The following is a 23,985-nucleotide window of genomic DNA, read 5'->3' as shown; positions in this document are numbered from 1 at the left end:
GTTTGGCATGTACTTGAACATCTTGCATATGCAATATTTGTAAATAAGTACATTTAAACCATATAAGAGATAAACAATAACTTGTTATAATTGAAACATTTAAATAAATCTAAGCTTACTATTTCCCTACCTTGATCTATATTCCTGTGTTTGATTTATTGTATGCATCACATCCTTGTTTGTGTTGTTTAAATTTCTATGGTACTGATTGTACCAAATGGAAATGGATCTTGACTACATGACAGATTTTCAATCATGGTATTTGGGAAAAATAGGTACTCTCTAGAAACAGAAAAAATAATTTCTACAATGTTAAAGCTATTTAGTGCAATAATTTTCTCAAAGTTACCACTATCATATTTGTGTTTTGGAATTATTTCGAAATTTCTAATAGAAACACCAACGTTTGAAATAAGTATAACCTCATATTGTTGAATAAATTATATTGGCACAAGCAATTCTATTTTCATTTTGGCCTTCTTATTTAACAAATATGCACGAAATTTTGGTTTCAATTTATTGACTTCTTCAAAAAATGTTCAATATGTAACTAATGCACCGCCATGGAAAATGCTTCATATTATTTTATTACTGATATGTTCAATCTATAATGGAATAGACTAGATCTTTTTTTTACTATTCATGAGAATTTAATTTAAATTAATTCAAGAAAATAATAAAGAAATATGTTTTACAGTTAGCTAAATTTGGACAAAACTACCTTTCTTTCTTTGTTTCTTGCCTATATTTTGCACTTTTTGTTGTGTGTCCTATGGTATATGCTTATGTAATTGTGCTCATTTATATAAATAATTATTCATCCATGTCTATTATCACATCATTTAAAATATATGTATTTGAGATTAGTTTAGAATTTGATCTTTTTTACCTATTCACAAACACTGGACTGAAGTCATTGATTAAAAGGACATTATAATTGATACTAAGTAAGAATTTAGTCATGAAGTTAGAATCAATTGTTGCATATAGGTAAAATACAAAATAGATTTTAGTTTCAAGGTTCATTATTTTTTTCCGAAGAAAAAGCGAACTTTTTATTAAGAAAAATAAAAAGTTACATTGCATATGCTGGGCATTTCCATGGGCTCGAGTGCTGACGCACCCCCGCAACGTTAGCAGAACTAACGTGCACAAAGAATAAGAAAGGAGAAAGAGAGAAGAGTGAAAGAAAGAAAAACTGAATCCCCGCAGTGAGTATAACTCACGCTTCAAGTTTTTCTCCCCTTTTTCTTTTCGACCTTGCGCCATTCTCCTTGAGTGGGCTCAATCGAAGCAATTACTAACTGTGTTTCTACATTCTGTGGACCTGGATCTTTGTCTGAATCTGAAGTATCTGAATGGTGATGTCGTTTAATGCCTCCCATGCTTTGGTCCGCACTTGTCATCTCTGCCTGGTTCTTTTCTGCCTGATTTGAGTGAATCTGTGAGTCCTTTGTGACTGATGTGGTACCCTTCTGAGTCTCTGTTTCTTGAGTAGCCTCTGCATTCTCTGCAGTAGGCTCTTCCTCCTCTGCTTCTGATTCTTCGTCCTCTGAGTCTGGGGTGGCGAATTTCCATCCTTTCCTCTGCTTCCCTTTCTGCTTCTTCTTGCTGTTTACTTTTTTGGCTTCTGGGCATGAGCTTTGCAGGTGTCCTGTCTGCCTACAGAGCCTACATCTGAAAGCTGTGTTTTCATAGTCTAGTGTCTGTAACCAATTCTGTTGTTTGTAAATCAGCCTTATGTTTTCCGGCAACCCTTTGCTTAGATCTGCTTCCACACAAATGCGTGCGAAGGTGTAGATCCTTTCATCAATCCTTTCCAGATCTGTTTTGATATATTTCCCTATGCTGTTCCCAATACCTTCCAGGACTTGTTCACTCCAGAAGTGAAGAGGAAGGTTGTAGAGGCGCACCCAAACCGGTACTATGGATACAGTCATTGTGTTTGGATCGAAATCTGGAAACCATGGGGTCATAAACAGCCCTGCTGTTCCCCAAAACCACGGCCCAGCTCTGATGACTGTATCTCTGACTTCCTTGGATGTGAATCTTACTATAAAAAACCCCTTGGAACATAGATGTATGTCACATTCCATGGTCCAATTGGTGAAGATCCAGTGGAATAGATCCATTGGTTTTGGCCAGAAGCTGTTAAAACGGCATATAAGGGCCTGCGTTTCATAGGACTTGACCAAATCATCAAGCCCTGAAGAGTCAAAGTTCAGAGCTGGGGTTTGTCCCAATTGATCTACAATGTATGGCTTGGGCTTTTCTCCACCTTGGTCTGGCGAGGGCCCCGAGTCTCTGTTGCTTTGTAAAATGTTTTTGTAGGATAAGCCTCCTTTGGGTTGGTGCTGGGGTGCTGCTTTCCCCTTGGCACCCCCTGAATAACTTGGCTGTCCCTGAGGCAGAGCCCCTCCTCTCAGCCTCAGGTTTAAAACAATGGTTGTTCCTGGGTTGATCTCATAGCTTTCTATCGTTCTACAGTCCTGGAGGGACCACCTACCACTCACTAGATGTTGGATTTGAACTGGATACCCCATCTCTGTCCATATCTGCTGTTTCAGCTGCAAAATGGTGCCTTCTGCATGAACCCACACTAATCGGGTTTTCCCCTCAGGGGGGTTAATAAAAATCTGAAAACGACTTACCTGCTCTGGCTGTAAACGAGCTTTCAGATCTGGTCTCGTTTTGAGTTGTCTTCCTTTGTGCATGTCCAGATCTACCTCCCCTCTGCTCGATCTGTGCTTGGTGCCACCGATCTGCTGCCTGGGGTCTCGAATATTTGCTGGATCAAGTAGATCTGGGCCGGATCTGAAGAGTTTTGGCCACTGCATTGAAAAAGGGAGCAGATCTGCAGCATGCAGACCCCCCCTGCCATTTCTTTTTGCGTTCTGGTGTAGATCCGGCCTGTGGCTACCGTGATTGGCCCATGCAGATGTGTGATGGTACAGATCTGTTACATGCAGGCCCTTATTTCTGCATGCAAGAGACACCAGTAGAGATATACGCCAGATGAAATGCAGGCTCTCGATCCCTGCATAAAACAAGCCATTTCCTATCGTTTCTCGGCCCTCGAGTTGGGATCTGAGTCCAGAAACGCGATCTGACCACTCGTGCAGCTTCTCGGTCTTCGCTTTCAGTTCTACCTTTAATAAATTAAACCCTTCTAGCAATTCTTCTATGCCGAGGACGTCATGTATTGTCCTGTCATTGGGCTGTATAAACAAACCCCTGCCGGCTGCTTGAAGGGCTTCAAACTGATCCGGCAGCGCGTTCTTGCAACCGCTCCTGTGGATAGCTAAGGCTGTGGCCGTCCCTGCCTCTCCACCTCCAACTACAGTATTGGCTCTGGAAGCATTCCCAGGGAAGGAGAAAAGCGCTGCGCAGGCCATCTTCTCAGTCCTCGTCTCATTCAAGGTTCATTATTACATATAGTAAACTGAAAATTTAACAAATGTATAAATGCACAAATGTTTTATAGAAATATGAAAAGTACAATTTTGCTTATAGTTGGTATCCTTGATCTGAATCTCTAAGTGTTACATGTTTCCTGAAAATTCAAAAAACATCAGTTTTAGTTACAGTACATAAAAAATATAACAAAAAAATGGAGAGCTATATAATGTGAAAATAAAATGACAATAAATAGAACATAAACACATCTCTTAGGAAAGTTATCATTGTCTTTAATTGTATCTGTTCTACTTGTCTTCATATTCCCTATTCTAATGATGTAAATTAAATCAAATATATAGAAATAAGAGAAAAGCGGTTTTACAATTCAATCCTAACAAGTACACGATGATAACATATATTGTATAAATATTTTTTAGTACTTTCATATTAACCATGTTTTCAAATGTGCACCCAATTGATATAGGATAGTAATGTATATTGTATAAATGCTCTAACTAATTGCATAGAACAAACGATGCAAAACAGACATGAAACAGATAATACACATTTTGCACCTACATTCTCTAAGTTATTTTTTAATACATTCTTCATAAGATGTATTTTTTCTCATGCTTCTAACATATTTAATGAGTGATTAAATGTTTATTTTTCATATATATATATATATCTATATATATATATATATATATATATATATATATATATATATATATATATATATATATATATATATATATATATACAGAGAGAGAGAGAGAGAGAGAGAGAGAGAGAGAGAGAGAGAGAGATTGATTTTAAATGGTCATAATTAGTTTAAAAAAATATAATTATAAATTGAAATAACTTTTTTTGTCATGTATGTTGGGATTTGTAGCTTGGGAGGTACTCCAAGCCCTAGGGTTCGAGATTTGGAGGTTGAAGCACCACAAAAGAGCTTTATGGGCTTGGAACCCAGGGTGTTGGCTTTTTTCCCAAGCTTGTGGGTGTGAATCCATGAGACATTTTAATTATTTTACACATGGAGGTGTTAGAGGACCCTTAGAGGATAAAGACATAGTGAAAATCATCGAAATCCAAGTTTTCTAACTCGAGATATTAATTTTTGAAGTTGTTGGTAGGTTTTTGTGACACAACAATTAGGTTGGCTTGGCTATTTTATGTGTCACAAAACAAGTTGGAACGAAGCCAAATCAATTTGTATAAATAGAAGATGTGTGAGTGCATTTTCTCACATCCCATGAGCATATTTCATAGAAATACATCAATCTGAGGTGATCCGCGGCTCTAGGAGGAAGGTCGAGGTTTGGAACAGGACCATTTGAGTTATGTTTTGTCTCTTTTAGGGGGGCGGGCAGGAGCAGGAGACATTCGTTGTGGTTAAGGGTAATTCCAGGTATTGTTTGAAGGTGGTTTTGTGTGAACATGTCACTAAACAAATAACCACAAGCCTATATTAGGATTTGTAGTAGGGTTGAGCTCCATACCTTAGAAAAAGGAGGATCTGCAGGTCTGATTTAGCAGTAAAATTAGCCCAGAACAATAGTATATATAGTGTAGACTTCGTTTGGAGATTGGCCGCAATTGTTAGAGGTGTTTTAGAGAAGTGGAAGAGAGCTAAAGAGAGCTAAAGTGTTGGTGATTAGCCCAAACTAAGTCACTGAAACCTACAACGGAGAAGAAAACCCATAAGAAAGGAGATTTAAGGTGTGTATTGATGTATTAGAATTGAATTGATGCTACAAGGATGAGGTACTAGGTAGCAAAATTGTTTGTATAGTACTGGGAATTTGAGGACTATTAGAGGGTAGTGTGAAAGTGACCAAGTTGGAGCCTTCAATGCAGACCTTAGGATGGACTCTAAGGGCTGCTAGGAGTGGCAACTGTTGGAGCTCAATGTTTGGTCAGCTAGAGGATAAGTTGTGTATGTTGTGTTCATTGTTAGAAAAGTGACATTTGATGATGATAGGTGGAATCCCTGCTGCCCTATGTTAGTCTTGATTGATGTAGTGCAAGAAGACTATAGTGGGAAGACAAGTCCTAAAAGAGGATAGGAGTGGTAGTGAGCAAAAGTCTCGAAGTGTTTTTGCCTTGAAGGATGAAGGAGAAAGTAATGAGCATGAAGACCCTATGTATTGATGATGGATGGACTTATGATTCGATAGAGGGTATATTTGATAGTTGGTTTTAGTGGTCTAAAGGAGTTGGTACATTAGTATAGGTAGATTCTATAGAATGGAAGCGAAGGACCCATAATGTATAGGATACGAAAAAGAAGTTTTGAATGTGAACTACATCAGTTAGGTTGTCAGTATATATTGTATTTTATAATCTTGTACGAGTGTAGATTTAAGGGCCATTATCCTTGGTATGGAAGACCTAGACTGATGCATTATATCGGTTGGATTAATATAACAAATATTGGGTTATTATACAATATTTTGTAAAAAAAAATTGTACATTTTATGCACTAGTAGATTTATTGGTGTATATTGTTCCATTGTTCAAAATAGACTTGTTGTGATACTTTATTTTATAGATTTAGTGATTTACGATTCTATCCTAGACACTAGTATCATGCAAAAACAATAATATAAAAATTTTAATGCATGAAAGAAAATATAAACAAATAATTATTATCATGCTTTGTTTTGCTTTGGTTTTAATGGAAACAACCTCGTTTCTTCATATTTGTTTGTGTTAGGAGTTTTACTATATTTATTTAGCTAATGAGTACAATTGTTGGGATTAAATTTATGATTATATATAGCTAACAAAATCACATTAATAAATTGTAATTATTTTGATGGTCGAAATAAATCATTTGGCATCATTTTCCATTTTCTATGCAATTATCAATAGTATTAAAAGGTGCAAAATCACATCTATTTTTGTATTAAAGTTGTTTTACTAGTCTTTATTTTATGGTCATTAATAGAACCTTTGAAATATTTGTTGATCTCCTCCATATTTACATTAACTGATGGAATTTCAAATATTATATACCTTATATATTTAAATCCATGTTTTCTTGTTCACATTCATCTAGTAAAATGTGAATACAATAATGAAATTAAGGTGAAATAAAATTAAAAAACACTAGGTTGACAAGAAGAAATAGGTTAAATTTATGAAATGAAAAATATGCCCATATCAATTACGTTTGGTGATTCCCCACATTTTACAAATAACACCCTACATCATACCATTTTTAAGTAGAGAGTTATTGATACATATTAGGATGAAACGATGAATTATTTTTTTCCATGTTATAAATAATACATTAATTAACCATACCATCAAAGAAACCGTGCTGAAAGTTGAACATTATTGTTAATGTGACTCTACCAATTTAAGATAATCCATAGAATGTCTAAATTTGGAGTGATGTTTCCCCTTCCCCCGCCTCCCATTCTTCCTTCGTGGCCCTATCCCACCTTGGGCATCACTCTTATTTCTTCAGTTCCTTTATGCTCTTTATAGTATGTTACGTATGTCGATTTAACCTGATCATCGAGTGCGCAAATAAATGCATTCAAGGCTTTCAAAGGGTCATCCAAATGAGTTATTAGGATTTCATAAATTTCTGCAGGAGTCATTTCAACTCCACTTTCCCAAAATTTGTGAAGGGATCAAGCTAGAAGCTAACTCCTTCCTTCATTACTTCTAAGTACATGGTCTTGGAGCTAATTTGCATTTCCCTCTTTAACAAGAGCACCAAGGTGTTTATCTTGGCAGAGCCACCAATATACTTCTTCATATCATGTTTGTTCACATCTAAATATCTCATGGTAGTAATCTTCTTGAATTGGTCCAAGTCTTCCTCCACTTCCTCTTTGAACTTCTTTCTGCCTTTAGCTTTAGTGATTGTGCCAACTGAAGTGATCTTGTATGACTTCGCAATGAAATCCACACTATTATACAATCATGCATAATAGGACTAAATGCTGGGGATGAAAGTGTCAACCTTCTTATTGCTTTGGATGAGCGTTCAGAACTCTACCTTCTCCAACTCGGCTTGATTTCTTGTCTTCTTTAGCAGCTTAGGATGTGCGCCTCTATACTTCATTCCCCACTCATGCAAAACAATGATGGCTACATGGAAAACCTTGAGAAACTTAGTATTCTCTCTACATTTATGTTGCATGTCATGCAAGTGGAAAATTGGTTTGTGCACAGTGACTATCTCCTCGTAGAGGTTCCTCATAGTGTCTCTCAATGTCAATACTTCACCAAGTATGGATTCCTTGAGTTCTTATAAGTACACTTGCACGGGAGTTACTTCCTCAACCTATACCTAAATTTGTCCAATCTATTTCTTTGTAGTGCATAATTTCTTTTCCATCTGTCTGTTCTTGGCCATAAATACTTTGTGCTTTACTTGGAGGTTGCTCCAAAGGCCAACTTGGCTATGAAAATAACTTCTGGATTCTTCCTAGTATCCATTACAATCGCCTTTTATTTGATAAAATAAGGATGTCTGATGTCATCCGAGAAGTGATTCTTCCTTACCTGTACAACATTCTTCTACAAATCATCATAAGTTAAACTATAGATATCGATCACCAAACCTTCATCAAGAGGAGAAATTTCCTCTTCCTCACCTAAAGCTTGCCCTTTCATAGGAGGAGATGGAAGCTAAGTGGTGATCTGCTGCATGAAAGGCATGATATCAACATCTTAATTTTTCTGCTCCAGCTCTACCTCCATGTATTAGATCACTATCAAGTCTTTGATTTCCTGGGTAAGTTCTTTATCATAGATTTGTTCGCTTTCTTCTTCAAGTTGCCGACATTGTTCCTCTTCTTCGGCTTGCTTCAGTGTTGTTTCTTTCTCCTCTTTCTTTCACCTTTCTTCTTCTTGTTTATTCCTCTCTTATTGTTCTTTCTCTTCTTGCTCTTTCTTCTTCCTTAATTCTTCCTCCTACTTCTTTTTCTTTCTCTTTCTTTCTGTTGTTATGGCCACTTTCATGATGCTTTCAAGATGATTGTGTTTACTTTCCATTTTTGGCTTTATTCTTTTGTTGGACTATGTGTAACCTTCTGCTTCTCCTTTCCATGCACTAGGTTGTACCTCTCTAATGGTTCTGTTTCCAAGTTTCTTATTGCACAAGGCTTAGATGCATTATAAAAATTCTTTATCTTTTCCTACTCTAGCCTGGAATAAGTCTCACTCGGCCAAGTGAAATGTATGTTTTCACGGTGTTTCTTACAAACACTCTCAGGATCATACAGATGGTATTCCATGTGACCGAATGTGAATTTCTCTATCTCTTTTCCCTTAGTCTCAACAACCTTCGAATTCCTCACCTCGTACAACCCAATTTGGAAAGGAAGAGTGGGACAATGTAATTTTTTCTTCCTCTCCAATACTCCTCATAAACCTATGGAAATATGACAAGATACTTCTTGCATGACAAATTTTTAGGTGGAATACCTCAGTAATAGATGTGAAGACTTCTGACCACTGAACACCTTAAGGTAAGTGCCATCTAGTGAGGCAAACTAGTCAGCAAGTTCTAATACTTCTCCTGTCACGTCAGGGAACATGCAAGGTGGCTCTTCCTCAAAATTCATATTTTACAGTGGTATGAGAAAGTGATCAATCAGCTTCTCCACAACTCCTTTGTACTTTCACTATGAAATCAACTAGTGGTAAATGTGTATAGTAGGCGCCTTTCATGACCTAGTCCAACTCACACGAGGAAAATCATTTTAAGTACATATCACATCTAGAAAGTAAGAAGACATGTAGAACCTAGCTTGCTTACCCTTGGGAGGGTCCTTGGCATTGGTTACATGGATATTTAACGATCGATCCAACAATTATGACTAGTTGAATTCTTTCCCATCATTCATGACCTCATGCAGTAAGAATACCCAACCTTCAGGAAAGGTCTCAATAATCTTTTGACAATAGATTCATCAACATATAACTATCAAGTAATGGAATGCTTTTCTAAGAGATTTGGTCTTGTAAGAATTGATGAGTGTCTATCAGAATTTAAATGGATCTTTCACCAAACCTTTAATGATATATTTAGTGCTCAAGTAGCTGGTGATTATGTAGAAGTGAGAATCCATGTAGGTTTCTTACAAAGGTAAGTGATACATAAAATGAAAATCATGTTCCATGCATGTTCAATGATGAGGCAAGCCTTTGTCCACTAGCACTGGTGAGGAACATGCTATTTGAATCAATATGCGATATGATCCATTTCATAACATACGTGCAAGAGAAAGTTGAATACCTGCATGGAATCTTATGCAATCATGACTTCTAGACATTAATATAAACCTATTTGTCTTCAATATGTGATTTGTAATTAGTTGTCATGAAAGAATACTTCATTATGTGCCATGTTATATCTGAATCTTTCTCAATGAACAATTGACTGCCTAAGGAAACTGGCATGGTGAACATGGTGCTTTCAACTACTTCACTAGTGCTACTTTATGTGGTGTCTTTGGAGGTAGATATATTTGGTTCCATGATGACAACAATTGATAGAGAGAGATAACCTAAAAAGATATAGTACGTGTTTCCCAAGATGTACTCATCGAAAGCACAATTATGTCAAGCAAAACAATCTAGTATAAAAGATCAAGTAAACAACTTAGAGACTAAAGGGAAGGATTAGATAATTTCTAGAATCAGGGTGAGAGACTGGGCTCATGAACTTCGCATTGTGCATTCTCAACAAACAAGGTGACAATTAGAGGCTTGAGACTGTGCAATACGTAGTCCCATCCAGGTAGACTGAAGAAAGAGAGTATGCATTGTGCAATCTTAGTGGCCATGCTTGAGGGATGAGGCTTGGCACTATGCAATGCAAAGTTGGGAAATCCAATGATTGTGCATGGTGCAGTCCCAAAGGCCAAGAACGAGGCTTGATCCCAGAGAATGTGAATTACACAGTTGAGGAGGGAAACTACTAGTCATTATTACATAAATCTGCCTAGGATGGAGAGAGATGAGAACATATCTGAGTATTGGGCTAGGAAGTAAGTTATATCGGGATAAGGGAAAGATATTTCAAGGAAAATTAAGTGGGAGAAACAAACATGTGAAAGGAAAATTGAAAATTCACTAAGTGAACCAACAACGACAACTTTTGGTGGGAAAAATAAATAAGTTAACGCGACACTGATGCAGGAGCATCAAGGCCATTTTTGATTTGTAAATATGTGATAAAAGGGGGGTGTGACATTTTTATTATTTTATTAATTTATTTGTTATTTTTAATAAAATAGGAGATAATTTGGAAAAGTGAGGATTTTGTACATATTGTTTTATTGATTAAAAGGATATGAGAGAAAGAGTTTAGGAGCAAAATTAATTAGGAATTCTATGTATAGGACTTTGTTGAGTCCACACCTAAAATATAGATTAGTTGAGGATTGGGTGGAGAAATATTTTGACTGAATTAAATGCATTATCTATGTATAAATATGAGGGGTTTTTGAGAGGATAAAGAGACATTGAGATTGAGAGTAGGCTTGAACAGTAAGGTTGTAAGCCTTCAGCCAATTGTAAAAGGCCAATGGTTGAAAATCTGGCCAGGAATGGTTGCTGTAATCGATTGCATTTAGTTCTATTAATGAAGAGTTTGTCTTAGAATTTCTGCGTGAATTGTACACATACATTATTGGTTAAATTCTGCTTGTATTTCTGTGATATAATCATAGGGGAAGGAAATCGATTTTAGTTAAAATCGATTTAAGTTGAATTGAAGAACGATCTGTATGGTCAATGGTTTAAACCCATAATATAACTGATGGAATGCTGGACGCGCAGGTTTTGGATGCTTGATGTCCAGGAGTGGATGCGTTAAAGTTGTGGCAACTTGGGACTTTTTGTTGCAATGAAAACGGAAGTGCAATTGGAGCATCGTAGCGAGCACGACGTTAACGATACAGATTCAGCTCCTCTTTTGCAGCCACCGTCAATTACATTGGCCGATAAAGGCAACGAAATTGATGATGAAGAAAGTAACAGCTCATCCGCTGCTGCCTGCCGAATCTGTCTCGAGTTAGAGGGTTGTGATCCAGGTGTGCAGACGTGCTGAACAGAAGTGTTAAATCATAGTGTTGAGGAGGCATTGAGTCTGGTTGTAGTGTTAGATCCAGAAGAATTGACTTCATATCCTGTGGTGAGTCAAAAGCGAAAGCAGAATCGTATGTTAAGAATCATCCAAGGTAAGAAAACCTGTGGCCGAGTGTTTCAGGATTTTAATTGTGTGGTTTAATTATATGAGTAAAAGTGCGCTGAAAAGGTCGACTTTATAGTCGTAGTGTTTTGAGTTTAAGTGGAAGTTTTAAATTAAGATTTCACATGGACGTGGAATATCAAATGCAGCGTTTGAATTAAAAGGCCACACACGCACAGCTGTGGTAATTGGTTAAGAGATTCAATTGGTCAGTGCAGGAAGCAAGGGAAAAAACGCAGAGGCATAACCTATCTATGTATGATGACTGTGAAGTCAACTTATCCAGTGTTCAAGTTAAGACCTGAAAGTGTCCAGAAAAGTCGATTTGCAGGGGCAAGTCATGTGTGGTAAGTTTAATTGTTAAAAATCTGAATGTGTATGCAAACCGCCATTTCAAACAAGCCCAATTGATTACAAACCTGAATGTGTATACAATTGTTATGTGTATACAAGTATGCATGAGAAAAGTTGAATGGGAGAAGGGCGCATTTATACATAAGCATAGGGAAGCAAAGAACATCGAATTGTATAATTCGATGGCAAACTGATGCAAAGACACAACGCAGAAAAACTTTAAGTGCTACCAATACCTTATCATAGTGAGTGGGTTTACAATTTTTGAACAGCGTAAGAGCAAATTTGGTGTGCAAAGAACACTGGCTGGTTGTAATTGAAGACCCAATTTAGATGAAAGGCTGAAGTCTGCGTTCTTCAGCTGGATGGAGGTAATTTAATTGGCATAGGTCAGACTGTTTTACTTTAGATTGAATTCTGGTCAAATAACAATTGGGAGCGCAGTTATCAAAACGAACAAATTTGAGTCTTGCTTACATTGTGTTACAGTGGTATTAAACACATTGATGCATTTGTTTGTGACTTTTAAATATAGCCATATGTGAATTGTTTGAAATGAATGGGAATTGAGAGGGGAAATGAAGAATTTGATTGAGGGTTTTTAAGCTTCCGGATTGAGAATTGGGAATGGCCAGAGGTGAAGTTTTATTTTGGGTGAGATGTATGCTTATATGCATAGCAATTATTGAAGATTCTGGGCTGCAGGTTTAGGCCTGCATCAGACATAAAAAATGTGAACGAAATACTGCATCATCACTTGTACAAGCTAATACTAGTTAAACTGCCAGCTACTAAGAGAAGAAACAAGAAAAAAAACACTCATGGCAGAAAAAGCACCAAAAGTGATATAAAAAACGACAAAAATTGACACATGCAAAACTCACCCAAATAAGCATTGCAAACTTAGCTGAAAGTTCATTGATCTCATTAGGAAGGTATGTAGATGCAACAACCTCCATTTTGGCTTGGTGTTTTTAAAAATAAATGTGGACCCTTCTTCTTTTTTCGATCAAATTGCTTCTCATTTTGCTTGCTTTTGGTCTTGATTTCATTTGCGAGCAGTGTCATTTTCTACTTTATGACCCATTTCTCACATGACCACACTTGTTTTGCTTCACGTTATTATTCCTCTCCTCAGAGTGATGCTTTCATCGTTGGTTTCAGTTTTCCATATCATCTCACATTTTACATTTGGTTTTATTGATAACATTTGCTCCACATCACCTCACATTTGGCATTTGTTTCCACTAAGTTGAAATTCCCTAAAAAAACTTAATACATAACTTCACATTGAAATAACTTCACATTGAAATATTGATCAAGTTATTGGTTTTTGTCCCATTCAAAATATAACATTAATCAATTACAATGAAAATACATTTCGCACATCTTGTACCTAAAATCATTTTTATTTTGTTTGTAAATAACATATAAACTCATATTATAAAACATTAATAAAAATAAAATTTTCATAAACTTATTTATACATACATCATGAACATTGTAAATATTATATTCGTGATTTATTTTTTTCATAACACTCAAATATTGAAGGCTATAACCCAAGCCCTCATCACGATATGCCAATGTAAGTGAACCTTCTTCACAATACCCATATCGACAACATTCATAAACACGTTAGTGTGGAATATTAATTTTAATGAAAGTGGCAGACATATGTTACTTTCATCCAACCTGATGATTGAATCCACACAAAACGATGTCAACATATATTACACATAACAATCCATATAAAACAATGGAAGGGCCCGACAACGTATCACCAAACTTAACCAAAGCCCTAGGGTTTCTTAACACGTTTTCACATTATGTTGACGTTTGTCATAAGAAAAATGTGACCAAACTATAGACCATTTCGATTATGCCTTTCATTGTTCGTCGCCATGCTGTACAATTTCTTAATATGCCATATCGTCTTCGATTTGAACGTGGCTAAAATGTGAAAATACATCATTTTTGTGCGCCTCAAATTGTTTTAATTACTTTTATTATTATTAATATTAGTTTTGAATGGTTGCAGGTTCACATAAATAGCGCTCAACTTGTAGGAGTGTGAGAATATTGCTGAGGACAAGCCAACTTCCAGGCCTCTAGGCTGGAAATTCGCACACAGAACGAACATTAGAGCTCTTTAATGAATGAGAAATTTAAATGCCACGGTTTCTATTTTACATTTGTGCGTTGGAACATTTTGGCAAAGTGAGGAGAGAATGACGACATTAATGAACCTTGCAGTGAATCTCACCAGAAAAATAATATGTCAGGGTTCAATGAAGGAATATGAGACCTTTTCATGCAGTTTTACAGCGCATTCAAACAACATTAAATCATGATGCCGATACAACAAAACGCACATGCTGTGTCGGTTTCGGTATACTTTGTAGGTTGGAAGCCTCTTCAACAAAACTAGTTTGAAAAGAAAATCCCTAGATTCTTGCGTAATTTGGAAAATCTGATCAATCACCGAGCTTTCCCATTAGTTATATATTGACATAGCCATTAATGCTGAAACCAGATCGAACTGAGAGTATATGAACATATCCATGTTAGCCCCATTGACCCTCAGTACATATTAAAATTTTGTACAAAAAGGAGGATTGGGGTTGAATACAGGAGTGGCGAGAGCGAGGAATTGGCACTACGTATAAAGGAAAGATCCCACAGATCATGGGAGGCTTCTCTGCGTCTTCCTTTTAGAATCAAGCCAATCAATTGATATAATTCATCTTTGTTGCACTGGATATAAGACCGTCAAACATATTGTATGTGTAGAGGTACGGATGGAGGTTATTACATAACATAAGTTGAAAATATGTTTTGGCTGAGATATGATACGTACAACATAGTACCATGTTCAAGAGATAGTCGACGCCGCAGAGCTTCCACCGTCCACGACTCGCAGGCAAAGGACTACCTTGGCAGCGGTGCGGGTGCGGAAATATATCGTTTCTGGTCTTTAGTATGTACTCTGCGCAGGGGTGAGGTGGCTGCCCTTGCCGCCTCTGCCCCCTGTCTTGCCTCTGCTATGGTTGGTGCTTTACCTTTGCAGCGGTAGCCTCTGCCCCCTGTCTTGCCTCTGCTATGGTTGGTGCTTTACCTTTGCAACGGTAGTTGGTTTGTTTTGGTTGTTCGCGGGCTTATCCATTTGAAGCGTTGAGGGAATACGGACTGACTCAACACTGTTTAGTGCCGTATCAAATGGCTGATTTTGCTGGAGTTTCTGCAGGGTGCTGTGGATGTTTGGGGTAGTTGTTCTACCTCTGGTTTTGTCTGGAGGAGAGTTTTGAGGGGGCGGGGGAGGAGTGGCTACCCTGGCTACTCTCTCCTTTATTTAGTGCCTCTCCTTCTTGTCTGAGCAGTGAGATCTACCACAGGAGCTATTTTCGCTTGTGGAGCATTGGTGCTGGATCTGCTGCACCTCTGCTCTTTTTTGCTGTTTTTTTTTAATAGGTATGGGTATCATCTAGAGGGGGCTGTTTTTCAGGGGCACAATATTGGCCTTTTGGGATAAAAAAATTTGGGCACTATTGATGCAGATTTGCTGGGTTTACATATCCTTTTGTTTGCTGCCTTGTCGGAGGGTTTTTCTAGATACTTTTTTTGGAGTATTGTTTTGTAAGTGGCTCTGCCCACATTTTGGTATATGATTCAAGCATCTACAATATGTAATCTTCTTTAATAAAAATTACCAATTTTTTCCACAAGAAAAAGATACAACATAATATTATATTGTATTTTAACGTTTCGATGTCTTTGTTATATTATTACGATGTCTTTGTTATATTATTAAATGTTTATAATATGTTTATATTATTAAATGTTTATAATATGTTTTAAAATGTTTATTATGATATATTGTATATAATATTTTATATATGGTATATAAAATATTTTTAAATTTTATCAACATATTATGTACATATACAAATGGTTTTTCTCAGGTTTTCTTTATGCTTATGTTTTATGCATAAGGTCCTTTTTGTTGACCATTACACATATATAATATAATAATTGAAAACATATAAGTTTGGACTTGTAAAGTGTTTCTTTTGAGTGAAGTTTTAACTTATTAAAATTTTACTCATTGATTTTGCAGGTCTAAGTTGCTAATGGATTTATGGAGCTAGTTTATAAGAGTTGAATAATTATTTATTTTTCTCATTATATATTAAGTTTGCATTACTTTATATTGAGATTAGAAATTATTTTCATAGTTTGATGTAGATATTTGAATGAGTCCATGTTACAAGATTGAATTTTGGGTATGTGATTGAAATTATTTTAATAATTATTTATTAAGATAATTTCATTTCATTAGTGCGTAAACCATTTGAAATCTCCAAATGAATCCAGATCCCACGTTTAATCATGATTCCTTCCCCTTGATTTTTCCTTTGTTCCTTGATTGAGAGTAAGGTTATTCTTCTTTTGGTCAGCAAATAATATCACTTCATTCTCTTCTATCTTAAGATTAATATTTGTTTTCATTCGGCTTAAATTCTTTTATTCTTTAAAATATCCTTGCGTAGGAGCAAATCTCATAGTGGCTTGAATGAGCCCTGGTTTCAGTCACACCTTAAAGTATCATATCACCTAAATGATATTATATAGATGACTCCTTTTTCCCTTCAGTCTATTAATCTTGACAACCATCACTCATGAACCAATTGAAGGTTTTCCTTCTGCATATCGTAAATACTAGTTTAAGTAACTTGTGTTAAATTGAATTTAGCCTAGTCTTAGGACATGGATAATTAGAAACCCATTTGAACCAATCACGATTTCCATCACAACATAAAAGATTCTAATTGAGACTCCGACCGGGTAATTTCTCACATGTTGAGCCAAGACATTTCTAGGCATCAATAGAAGGCTATAGCTTCAAGTTCAAATGTGAAAATGAGTTCCATAGGCATATATTATATAGATCTAATCGGTTTAGGGTTTCTGACGCACATGCCTAAAAAGCAAGGAAAAATCACTACTTGTCTAAAAGTCATAATTAGTAGCTTAGTGGTCTTAACCGAACATTAATTGGGAAACTCCTATTTTTTAGGAAGGCCAACTCTAATTTTTTAGGAGAACTCCAATTCACATTGGCAAAAGGAACTACATGATTCCTAGGCTCAAGCAAGTACACAGTTCCTTGCCTCATTGAATTATGCAGTTTCTAACAGGAAGGAAAACTCTTCCACAATTTCTAAGCGCAAGATTGGCCTGCCTTCCATGATTGTGCATTTGTGATCCTTAAGGCCCAACAAAATTTCTAGAGATAGTGGATTATGCAGTTTCAAGAGGGAAGATCATCAGTGTTGCAAGGTCAAGGAAAGAGATGGTTTGTGCTATAAAAAGTTCAGATCAGGGTGAAAATAAAACATCACAAGAACTGCATGCAAATATAAGTCTCCAACATCGTCATGAATACTTGACGATAGTGAAAGATAGGTCCTTGTGGAGAGAATGTAGGCTATAAAATCAATGCATGGGAAAATTTTTCGAGGGGTGATTGTAGCCGCTACAAACAAATCATGTACAAGTAATATTCCATGTTAGGATGTGGTTCAACATATTAATGCAATTTGTCCCAAAATAGATTACTAACTCACTATAGAGAATTCAATGAGATAATTTAGATGAGAAATAAAAACTAAATTGCATCAACAAAGTTAAAAGTCAAAATGTCATGTTTTGGGTATTTGTAGGAAAATATACATTAGTGAGGAACTGTCAGAGTGTTCTTATCTCACATATCTTACTTTTATAGTATGTGGGAGAAACGTAGAAGAGTGATGGATGATTTCTAAAGCTCGAAGAGTTTATCTTGCACCAATCAGCCCCTTCTTAATAAGGTAAGGTTTCGTGGACTAAGGAACAATGTCAATAAACATTGTTATCTAACAATTGTATCTTATAAAGAAAAGAATCAGTCAAACACGAATTGTGAACTACAATAGTGGGAATTGTAGAAAGCTACAAGACAAGTCAATGTCTAGATACATCTTAATATTGGACAAGTTTACAAGGAAATTTAATTTAACCTTGTAGCCATAAACCATAAGAGTAGAATTACGTTAAGAAATGGCTTAGAATTCCCTGTTCTTAGCTTTCCAAGCTCTGGGGAATGGGTGCATTCATTGGATGGTCGTACCTCTTTGGATTTTTTTTGAGCTATCATGTTAACTCCATCCTCTGATTCTAATGCTAGAAAGATTTCAATATGAGTTTCTTCTATAAAAAGCTAATACCAGTCTAGATCCATCTATCTTTGGATTTGTCATGCGCCAAAAGAGATCAAATCCTTCGAGATGAAAACCTTCCTCAAATTATTAATCCAAAGTTATTAAATCTAATAATATTAATATTATAATATATCAATGTTAATGTTATATTTAACCTCCTAACAAAGAGAACAAAGACTACAGAAGAGCCATTATATTAGATATTCCAAATTAGGTTTCCCACAACACCAATCACTCTGAGGTAAGTAAAACCTCTTCCATCATATCAATCATCCAAAATCCACCGTAATGAACCCCACACACACAAAAAATGATCCCAGTGATACCAAGACATTCGCAGGTATTCTTCTTATTAATAGATGAAGTTTTGGGCCCAAGGCATATGGAATTAGGGTAAGGTGTGTGGAATTTGGGTTTTGTGATATTACCCCCACAATAATTCAACTATCTCCAATGACAAAATCATGTGTGTGCTATTTCTCATGGATTCACCGCAACACACAAAAACAATTCGGGACATGTGCAAACCCTATGAGACTTCAGAAAAATAGGTAAGAAACACACAACCCCTTATCTACAGGATTTTGAATGGGGCTAGGTGAAAGTCTTATGTCTTCGAAGAAAGAGATACCCCATGTCTAGCCTCTTCACAAAGGCTTTAATTAACGATTCAAAATTGAATGGTGTCAGTTGCATTTTTTAATCAGACTAGCTTACCCTTTGTTTTCCTTGAGTCGAACATGACTCATTTTTAGTCTAGTTGTGTAAGCCTCCCACTTCTCCTCTTCATTCCTTTGCAACTTAGGATGTAAAGACATATTATAATTTATGGATTTTTTATAAGAATAGTGGGACTACTTCTTCATCATGTCCAATATATCACCTTGATGGGGGCGAGGAATTGAGTTTGTGACTTCACCTCAAGGAGTGTCTTCACAGAGCACTCATCACCATCTATCCAAGACCCCGTAAAGATATGTTATAATTTATGGATATTATAATGTAGAGACTATATTTTTTTGTTCAACAACTCATTTGAATTATTATCCAAAGCTTTCCTTTTACATTGTATTCAAAACCCAGAAGTTGAGGATTAAGATGCCATGAATCTTCACATCCTTGGTATAAGCAATTAAAACCTGAAATTTTATGTTTAATAAGCCTTTGAATTTTTCAAAACCTTGGCATAATAGCATACACACTAAAGCTACTCACAATAGAAGTGTGTAGCCTACATTAAAATTCTATTTGGATAAAGAACAAAAAATTCTTGTAGATATTATGTTCATCTATAAAAATGATTTCTATATGCATATATAAATATAATACACAACATGAATAAACAATTTCCAATTTTTATATCTTTGGATCAACCCTTATTAATAAAGGCATCCACTTTATTGTTCATGCTTCTGGACAGGAATTTCATGCAGATGGGAGGATTGACTTTAGCCAGAGCCAGAATCGAGGAAGGAAGAGTCCATATGCCATCTCCACATATGAGACCAGAAGCCACTGCAGGAACCATTACATCAGTTTTTTTCCACTTCATCTTCTACCAAATGAACACAATGGTTGTCCCCACACACATATTAATGGCAAAGTAACCTCTAAGGTAGAAAGGTGTAGCCATGACCATTGGTAGGGGAATATACTGAGATGCTTTTTCGATTACACGACCTCTTGTCAAATTGATCTCAATGGCTCCTCCAAAGAAACAATAATAGAGAGTGAGGAAGTGCTTGGGAAATGCACTAAATCCCTCTACTCCTAGGATGCCCATATTTTTGGAAATCATTGCAAAGGGAGTTGGATATTCTCCATTTTGATCTCCTAAATTGAAGGCCTTATAGAATAAACATAAGGTACTGGGTGCTATTATGCATCCCATGGCAGTCCCAATCACTTGACTCACAAACATAGATCTTGGGGATGACATGGTCATGTATCTAGTCTTGAAATCATTCATCAATTCCAAAGCAGTGGAGACTATAGACATCATCACTCCACATGTAGCCAATCCTTCTAGTACACCACCATATTCTTTCTCTTCCCATGCTTCAAGTATAAATATGGTTAATTTCTCATAAGCTGAGGCCAAACTCTAATCTAAGAGCCCACAAATATATGTGTTTCACTGCTACTAATAATAGGATATTGATGCATCCATTAATGAATCATTTCCATCATCTCTTACCACTAAAAGCTATGTTCGAGACCTCTTCCTCCCTTGAATGTGCATAGTGGTTATAGTAATATAGAATATTTTGACGAAATAGTATGCATACTCATGTGAACAACAATGTACCAGTCTCCTTTGTGGTTATATATGAGAGGCCACAAAAGACCCATTTTAGAATTTATTTATTTTTGGCTTCTTCCTTCCCTATGCATGTTACACACATAAATATGGATAATTTCCCATAAGTTGGGGCCAAGCTCCAATTTGTGAACTCACACCCATATCCATTTCATCATTTCTCATCATAGGGTATTAATGCATCCACTCGTGCCTCATTTTCGTCAACATTTAGCACTGGAAGCTCTCTTTGAGACCTCTTCTTCCCTTGACTATACATAGTGGTCACACTATTATAGAATATTTTGATGAAATTGTATAATCCATCCCTTAATATGAGAGTAATAGACACAAATACCTTGTAACCTTGGAGTCCATGCAAACTCGTGTTAGCAATAGTGTACGAGTCTCCTTTGTGGTTATGTATGAGAGGCCACATAAGACTCAAAGTGATTACTATGCCAAACAATATGCACAAATTCACCAAGTTTGGATAGATCATCCTAGCTCCTACATATGTCATAGTGAAGTCGAGATAAAATATGCAATTTATAGATTTGGGGTAAGCCTAGGAAGCTTGTCTCCCTAACGAGTGCAGAATCCATTTATGAGAACTGATGTTGTTGTACCACTTAGATAGGTGATCTTGTAGTCTATCACCATTATCTAGAATTTTTAGCTAAGAAACATTCAATCTCTGAATTTTAAGCCAAAAATAAATAATTTTGGAAATCACCAACATCAAAACGATTCCAAATTTCCTTACCTTCCAAAGAGACACCACAACTAACAGTCTCAGAAAAGACATGAAGAAAATAAAACCAATAATCCATCTCAGACTTGGATCTTTGATATTATCTGTAGTATTCCCAGTGACATATATGTCTATGTGTTCATAGATATTTCTACTCATACCCAAAAAATATGACCCAAAACCCCCTGCCATTATACCCATTGTCTCATGTTTTTGGTATTTTCAGGTAGATATACATCAGCGAGGAACAGTTGGATTGTTGGGTTAGGGTTTAATAACCCTTCTTGCAAAGGAAACAAATGAGTTAATTAATTATCGATAATAATAGTCAGGCCCAATGCTTGGCCTAAAATCAAGTGCTAAAGAAATCTTGCTAAGCACCTCAATTCCAACCAACTGTGACACTAGGGGAAACAATTGTTGTCAAATAAGAAAGAAAAGAGGGGAGGAATTTAAAAATATAGCCTAGTTACAAACAACAATCTTACCTGCAACCACCTAAAGAAAAACACATAAAAAGAATGATGCAAATCTGTAATTGAAACAAAAACCTAGAAGCACCAGGTGGGTCTGCCAGGGTGAATACCTATGTAAGGAGTTATGTAGAAACTGATGCCAGAGCCATCAACATTCTCCACCTTTCAACTACCTTATGGAGAGGCACCATAGCTAGCAGTCCCAGAATTCTCACAACAAAAAGATAACTAATAATCAAAGTCAGACTTGGATCTTTGATATCGTTTGTAGTATTCCTAGCAATATTTATGACTACTTGTTCATAGATGCACCTCAATTCCAACCAAATACAACACTAGGGGCAACAATTCGTGTCAAATAAGAAAGAAAAAATGGAGGAATTTAGAAATAGGGTCTAGTTTCAAAAAATGAGCTTACATGCAACCACTTGAAGGAAAAACACATAAAAAGAATGATACAAATATGTAATTGAAAGAAAAATTGGGTATGCGAGGAATGAATACCTGCGTAAGGAGTTATGTATAAATCGATGTCATAGCCATCAACATTCTCCACCTACCAACTACCTCTGTAACACATAAAAGGAATGATACAACTTTGTAATTGAAATAAAATCCTGGTGGATGTGCGAGGAGTGAATAGTTATATAAGGAGTTCCATAGAAATTGATGTCAAAGCCGTTAACATTCTCTGCATTCCAACTACATAGTCCTCTGATGATGCACAGTTGAAAATCCTCCAATTGTCTAACGTATAATCCAACAACACAAAGTGATGACAAGTAAGAGGGGAAAGTTCTTCTCAAAGAGAACACCTTATGGCATAACTAGCTAAACAAACACCAACAATGTAAAGTCAACATTATCAATGTTCAACAAATGAACCATGTCAAAGAAAAACCGTTGATCCAACACCAAAAATGAAATCAAGGATAAGTAAATTCCAACCAAGCAAACACCCAAAAAATTGGAAAAAAATAATAAAGGTTAAACATAGGTGTCAAAAAAATCATATCTATACTAACACCAAAAATGTAAACAAAGTAAAAAAAACACCAACAGAACCTAAAAAAACAACAACCTACATTAACCAACACCAACATAAATAATAAAGGATATAATCTAAACAAACCAAACAAAATATTCCATCATAATCCAACGCACAAAACCAAACCACACCCAGTCACAACTAATAATAACATCATAGACTAATCCAACATTTCAACTAATAGACTAATCCAACATTTCAACTAATAATACAAAATTATAGAAAAATCCAAGAAACACAAATAACCTTATTTATTTTCAAAGAAAAGTCCAACAACTACAAATAGCCCTATTTATTTTTTAAATTTTCAAATATAAAAAAACTTTTCTATGAACGTAAAACAGAATCTGACCAATGTTTTAATGTGCTAGGCCAGATTCTCCATAAGTTCGATGTTCATGGAAATAATATTTTTGAAGAAAAGTTAACCATGCTTTTTCGAGTAAAAAAAATGGTCAAATCCCTATTCTCTATGATTACCGAGAAATACTAACATGGTTTCATATTTTCACGCTCGTATAAGACATTGATTAAGTAAAATTACTTGAAGTGTTCTCTCCAAGTAAAATGTGAATAACTATCACTTTATGTTCATCGTAATTTTGTATTTTATAAAATCTCCAGGGACTTAAAAAGATTCTGAATTATGAAAGAAATAAACCATGTTTGCCTCAACAAATTAGTGAACATAGAAACATATCAAAACCAAACATAAAGCAAATAAATAAACCATTTTTGTCTCAATAAATTAGTGAGCATAGAAACACAACAAAACCAAACATAAAGCAAATAAATGAGGGTGTTTTGATGACATAAATATCTTATTTTCAATATCTTTATTGTTTTTTTAATAACTTCAGTGAATAAACTAATGAGAATATTATATGTAGTGCACTGAAGTGGACATATAAATGTCAATAAAGTATTTCTTGTTTCAAAGTAGTAATATGACCATTCCATCTATATTCATTATTTTAAGATAAAGAAAGTATTTACATTCAATTTTTTTATTAGTCACTAGGATTATAGTATTTGTTTTATAGTTGAAGTAGGTTGTTTTTCTTATTTTTGTTTCTTTTAATTTTAACTAAAATTTTGAAAAAGGTTGAATATTTTTTTTTAAATTTAAAAATAATTTCTATTTTTTAGAAATTTTATTTTTAATGTT

The 23,985-nt window shown here is 35.6% G+C and overlaps 2 pseudogenes; both read right to left on the bottom strand.

Annotated features, from left to right (window-relative positions):
- Nucleotides 1-19,609: 19,609 nt before the first annotated feature.
- On the bottom strand, nucleotides 19,610-20,353 carry LOC149194580 (putative metal-nicotianamine transporter YSL12 pseudogene; annotated as a pseudogene).
- Nucleotides 20,354-20,714: 361 nt separating this feature from the next.
- On the bottom strand, nucleotides 20,715-21,494 carry LOC149194579 (metal-nicotianamine transporter YSL2 pseudogene; annotated as a pseudogene).
- Nucleotides 21,495-23,985: the final 2,491 nt, after the last annotated feature.

Source organism: Pinus tabuliformis, chromosome 2_2, assembly GCF_031772625.1.
Source record: "Pinus tabuliformis cultivar Carrire ecotype Pingquan chromosome 2_2, CPIR1, whole genome shotgun sequence".
Taxonomy (NCBI): domain Eukaryota; kingdom Viridiplantae; phylum Streptophyta; class Pinopsida; order Pinales; family Pinaceae; genus Pinus; species Pinus tabuliformis.
The sequence above is the reverse complement of the archived record's forward strand: the minus strand, read 5'-3'. Positions and strand labels throughout refer to the sequence as shown.